The sequence below is a fragment of the Aphelocoma coerulescens genome, chromosome 4 (assembly GCF_041296385.1).
Source record: "Aphelocoma coerulescens isolate FSJ_1873_10779 chromosome 4, UR_Acoe_1.0, whole genome shotgun sequence".
NCBI classification, from domain to species: Eukaryota; Metazoa; Chordata; class Aves; order Passeriformes; family Corvidae; genus Aphelocoma; species Aphelocoma coerulescens.
The window spans coordinates 48,445,310-48,451,648 of NC_091017.1; the positions used below are offsets into that span (position 1 = coordinate 48,445,310).

A 6,339-nucleotide genomic window follows, 5' to 3' on the forward strand; every position below is an offset into this window, starting at 1 on the left:
TCTGCAACTGTTAATGAGAACAACAGTTAACCCTGTATTGCCTAGCAAAGTAACTGTGGTCCTGATAGATACAGAACAGCTTATATTCTGCTTTGTATTCCAGTTCAATAAAGATTTTTATTAATAATAGAGGATTTTTATGAATTAAAGATGAAAAATCATACTCTGACATGATTTTTTTATTGGTCCCTTAGCACAGTTTTTTTTTCTGAACCATCTACTCATGTTAAAGAACATTTGCAGTGATATATACATAAACCCTGATTAAGCTATTTGAGTTCTAACTGCTAATGATGCAATTAAGCAGTCCTTGTACTGTGGTAGGTTGTTTCTTTTTCAGAAGCAGGTTGTTCACCCTGCCTCCTTTCAGAGAGACCATCTTTTCCCTCTGAAAGAAGCCATTTTCAGTTGCTTATATAAAAAAAATCTCAAAATGTAACTACTTGAGCTCCTATTCTCTATGGTGAATGTCTGGCTCAAGCTTTTGAGGAAAACACAGTCAGAATGGATATTAAAAAATTAGGCTGGGGAAATTACATTTTTATAATGTTAAATCTCATAACTTGACATTTTGACAAAGCATACTTTCAATGTATCACTATTTAACCATTTATAAGCAGGGTTGGGAATTTTTGCCTGAGAGCAGCTGTTAAGTAGTCCAGCCTGGTTTCCCTCTGAAAAATCAGTCTGCTTTTTTGACCGAGTTGTAAACTGTTGAAAAGAGAGAGTTTGCACATATTCAGATTTAGGAATATAATTCTCTGTGTGTACTAAGTATCCTTACACTCCATATCAGTGTGCAGTGCACATACTGTCCTCACTGAAAGCCCAGCCAGGAACAGAAGTGACTCTCAGTGTTAATCTCACAGATTGAACATGCTTGCTGTAGATAAAGACTTGTTCAGAGAAACTACGTCTGAAATTGGAAGCAGGCGGTGGAACTGACAGAGGGAAAGAGAAGGACAGATATTGAGATACCTGCTGAGATAACTGAGCTACAGGTAAGTTTTGTCAAACACAAAAAGTATGTTAAACCCTCTGAAAATGAAGACTTTTACTACCAGTGCATTTTCACATAAATACAGGGAAATATATCTTACAAAAACTATTCCATAGTATAGAATTAAATGGTGCAGAATATAATTTATGCTATCAGTAATCTTCCTCAGATACTATTAATTACTGCATAGACATTGTGCAACATTTGTAAATCCATTTAAGAATTTTATTTGATTTACAGTGGAAAATAGTCCCTGTAGGAAAGACTTCCCTCCCCAGCAGAGTAACTGAACAGGACCAGCTCCCTCCATCAAATATTTCCTGAGGGGTCCATAGCATTCAAATATGAAGATTGTGTCTTAGAAAAGTGAAAGAGTCTGATAAAAACTGAAAAGTTGCTGAAATAATGGGATAAAGGCTGGCATAAAGCAGAAACTACCAGCTTTGTGCCAAACAGACAAACAGGAGATCTTCACAGGCTTGTAGGTATTTACAGATTGTAGACACTATAACGCCTCCAGAAAAAAGAAATTAATTTTAAAAGTTGGGAAACCTACTGATTTCTCATTGAAAATGAGTTCTTTCCTGCCAATTTTCAATATACAACTGGTATTGCTCTGCTGTCTCAGAGCTGATTTCCCAAATGTTAAGCTATTCAGATTCATTCAAATCATGAATATTCTCATTTCTAAGCAGCACTCACTCAGAGTCAGTCCTTTAGTACTATCTTACTTGGGGTTGCACTTTGTTTTCTGAAATGCTGGCTGGATTGGTCCCTACTGGAACTGGTTCCTTTTGTCTGGGTACCATCTAGACGTAGAAATAGTTCAGTTTTAAGAACTCCTAAAATTAAATTATCACAGATAAAGTTGGACAATATTTCATAGCCTTTGCCAAGGACAGAAATCAAGTCACTTTGTTACTCATGTAATGGTCTGGTTCATGTTATTGTACAATGGTCTTAATCAGTAAAATCCGAACTAGAGCCAGAAGTTTTATGAATTTTTTATTCTGAAATGGTGAAGTCCCTGTTCATGCCAGTTTCGTGTTTGTTTTTTTTTAATATCCTATGACTTCCAAATATTTTGTGCCAATTAAATTTTATGGTTTTTTACTCTAAAGGAACGAAGAGACTGATCTGTGCTGAAAAAGACAACCCAAGCTCTGAAAGTATCTCTAATCTAGGCACACCTGTGTGTCTTTATATTATCAAGTCCCTAGATATGTCCTATTTTATCACAGTCCTATTTTACAGGAACCATACTAACAAAAATAATTTCCAAGGACTGATGAACTGTGTGTGATTCTTATGAAAATGTACATACTTGGGAGGTAACTTGGGCAACGTTTTCTGTTGCAAAACACTTAGGATAAGTTACAAATAAATTTTAATCCACTCTTTAGCCTGAAAAATCTATTAAAACAAACCAACCACAAGAAAAACCAGAGCAAACAAACAAACAAATACTCCATACAGACAAACACAGAAACAAAACCCAAATAAATTCTTACAGGTTGAGATAATGGATCAATGACAGCAAGAATAATTTCTGTCACTTATTTTTAGGATGATATAGATGCATTTGAAAGGCAACAAATCCAAACAGTTCCACATACAGTTGGAGAAGCCATTATCTCCACTTAATAATATACTTCACTGAGCTTCTAAATGGTTAGAAAATTGTTGAAAATTTGTACGCCAGAAAACCTGATGCCATGAAGGAAACTCCTGCTGTCTTATTCCCCACTGAGACCAGAGGCTGAATGCAAGAGTTCACATGGGAAAGTTTTCATTTGTTTTCTTTCCACTAGATCTCAGATGTCTCCAACTTGTTCTTTGCCAAGAATATGAAACAAACCCAAACTAAGGACAGTTTGTGGTTTGCCCACCACACTCTGAGTATATGAAAAGTGCAGCATTTGTTGAATGCCCTTACAGTGAAAGAGCCTTACAGATTTATTTAGAATTTTGAGACACATCTGTCTCCTTCAGATGCAAAGATTTAAAACAAGAAGCAAGACTTATGCAAACATAATTGATGAATCAGTCATAAAGCTTAAAACAATAGCTGTGCTAAATTAATTCCCACTTGATCCCAGTGATGTTCACCAGGCATCAATAAGGATACTTTAAATATAAGCCTTGTTAAATATTTTGGTATCCATCAAAACACATGATGGAAATCTGTGCAGCAAGGCATGAAAGAAAGGGAAAGGCAAAATTCTCGAGTCTATAAAACTTCTGGCAAAGAGCCACAGAATCATATCACCAACACAAGAGGAGAGAGTACTTCCAGCAGTGGTTCACAGGTCAGAAGGGTTCTCCACAGACTCCATGGTTTTCAGGGCTGACTTGAGCAGTTGTTTGTGTATTCAGGTGATTTCTTCCTGCCATTATTTTGGATTACCAGAATGGATTTGATTACCATGGCACTGCTGTGGACTACATAGTACAGCTCCAGCACAAAGACTCTGCTTGAGTGAGACTCTGCTTTTAAGAGTCAACCAAAACCTTCCTATGTAACACCTGAGAGAATTACCGAGATCTCAATAGAAAAAAAGAGTCATAGTCAGTGATGCATTTTTTCTACTGTGAACTTTAAAAGCAATTTTTATACATTTCCATAAATTTCCCAAATTCCTGCAAATTTAAAATGTCAATGTGATATAAAAAGTCAAAAAACTTTTTCATCATTTAATATTAAAAAAAAAAACCCAGACAAAAACCAACCCCCAAACAAAACCTGTCAGGACAACTTTTCACGTCATTATTAGCCTCTACAGCTTTTCAGTGCATCCTCTCTGGGAAAAAAAATTTCTAGATTTAAATCCCTCTAAAGGTTAAGAGAGCACATGATCTCAGGGCTACAATATGAACTGTAATAATATAGCACACGGCATAGTGAATTAAAGAATCTCCTGAACAGTGATCTCATAACTAAGACTGCAGAAAAAACCTACAGAAGAGCTGCATTCAGCTAGATGACTCCATGTATTTTACTAGGGGTAAGAAGTAGATCAAAATATTTCATGTTTTTCTTAAACTGCCTATGTACTCCTCTAACAGTAGGACAAAATCTGTCCTCAGTTATACTACTGGAAAATCACTCATTTCATGGACTTTGATGTATTGGAAATTCCACTGGCAGAGTTGAGGGCAGCACTTGGCGAGTATATCCTAATTCAGAGGCAGCATCTATGACCTATAATAGCTTTTCCTAGAGAATGGCTGGGAACCTCTGTTGATACTATATAGTGGCACAAGTGTTTTCCCAAGTTGTTTCATAAGAAAAGTGATTTGAAAAAAACCCATTCAAATCAAATAATCTTTTCAACTTCAACTCTTCCATTTGAACAGATGCTAGGAAAGAAGTAAACTGGGATTTTTGAAGGGGTTAAAATTAAATTTTCTTTCCTCTTCACTCAGTCTTCCCATTCCTAGATTTTCTGTAAAGCACTTGAGCTCTAACACTACCTAACAAGCTAAATGTTACTGTTTTATTAATAGTAATATCATACCACTGTGCTGTGACAGTATATTTAAACCAGTTTCCTAAGCCCAAAGCATAGAATAATGGTAATTAAAAAACAAGTTTATGCACTATTGTTAGCTCTCAGTCTGAAGATTTATTACAGTACTGCACCATTAAAATGCCTGCTATCATCCTGAAACACATCATCAAAGTAGGTCAGGCATGTCTAGTTCTGAGATGGACATATTTCAGAATGTAAGTTTCCCTCAGTTAATACAGTTAAGGAACTTGTGGGCCGGGCAAAAAGAACAGCTTATATACAACAGTGATACTTTGTTCCACCAAAAAAAAAAAAAAAAAAGTGGAAATAAACCTTTTTTGGGTTTTTTTTTCCATTAAAGCAGGGAGAAAATGTTGACATCCATCAAAATCCTTTGAATTTATTCTAGGATTTTAAAATGAACCTGATCTTCTTAAATGCTCATATCCTACTTAGGCAGTTTCAAAATCCTTCCCTCATGCACAGAGAAGCTGACAGATTGACAATGTAATGACTTGAATCTTTTATTCCCCAAACAAGAACACCACAGGCAAGGGATGAGGCCAAGACTTTTCACTCTTTCTTTTGTGTGCTTCAACCCTCACCTGGAGGGAGCACTCAGTAGTAGAAAGGACATTTTATCTTGCAAACCAGTGTGATTTTCAATCTTTTTATTAGCAAGGGAGTGAACATACAGAATTTTCTACATTTTCTAAAAATATTGGTTTGTAGTGATCCTGAGCAGAAGACCATTGTATATAGAAGAGTTAGGGAGCCACAAAACACTTAACCTGGGTAGGATGACACCTGTGCTGTGCAGTGTTGTGCTGTGCCACATGTAGATTTTAGCCTCCAGGTCAGTGTGTGCTGGAAAAATCTCTCGCCTGCAGTGTAACCTCATCCTGCTCATTATAGAGGAGGATTCTGCAGGCAACTCCCCTCTGGTTCCAGCAATTACACCTCCTGCATCACCTTCCCTTTATCTAAAAGGGCAGCAAAAAGTTGTCATGCAAACAATCTCTCGTTTGACTTTAAAAATGATGGATGGAACTATTGTCCAGTAAGAAAATCGAATAATAGCTCAAATAATAGCTCAAAATAATAAAATCAAATAATAGCTCAAAATAGGGTAACTCTTTCTACAGACAGGGCCTGCGTGATGTGCTGCAGGCTGGTGGGAGGCACATTTGGTGCAGCACAGCTCAGGCTTCCCAGCATCTGAAGGGACATAAGTTTATAAGAAAGGCAATAAAGCTGGTGAAAGGACAAGATTTATGAAAAGTGTCTAAAAGGACAACTACCTGAAAGGAGGTTGTAGTGAGGTGGGGGTTGGACTTCTCTCCCAAGTAACAACTGACAGGATGAGAAATGACCTCAAGTTGCACCAGGGGAGGCTTAAATTGGATATTAGGAAAAATTCTTCACTGAAAGGCTGGTCAAGCATTAGAACAGGCTGTCCAGGGAAGTGGTGGAATGACCATCCCTGGAAGTGTTCAAAAAAGTCCAGATGTGCTCCTTAGGAATGTGGTTTAGTGATGAAGTGTTAGGTTAACAGTTGGAATCAACGGTCTCTGAAGTCTTTTCCAACCTGAAGGATTCTGTGATTCTATTATTATCTATACTATTCTCTCTTTCATCATGTTGTCTCTAACAAATAGTATTTTAAATGATACTTGAATGATACAGATTTTATAGAGTCTGATTTCCTTTCTTATTTGACATCATAACTAACACTTCCTGGTGCAAAACGCTATTCTTTTGAGGTGTGAGATTTAAAGACAATTCTCAGCATTTATTTACAATTTCAGGTAGGAGTACTACTTTTCT

The 6,339-nt window shown here is 36.7% G+C and overlaps 1 long non-coding RNA gene across 1 annotated transcript; it reads left to right on the forward strand.

Annotated features, from left to right (window-relative positions):
* Positions 1–388: 388 nt before the first annotated feature.
* On the forward strand, positions 389–2,324 carry LOC138109059 (uncharacterized). Its single transcript, XR_011150241.1, has 3 exons — positions 389–463; positions 870–1,001; positions 2,122–2,324. It is a non-coding gene; the product is annotated as an uncharacterized lncRNA (long non-coding RNA).
* Positions 2,325–6,339: the final 4,015 nt, after the last annotated feature.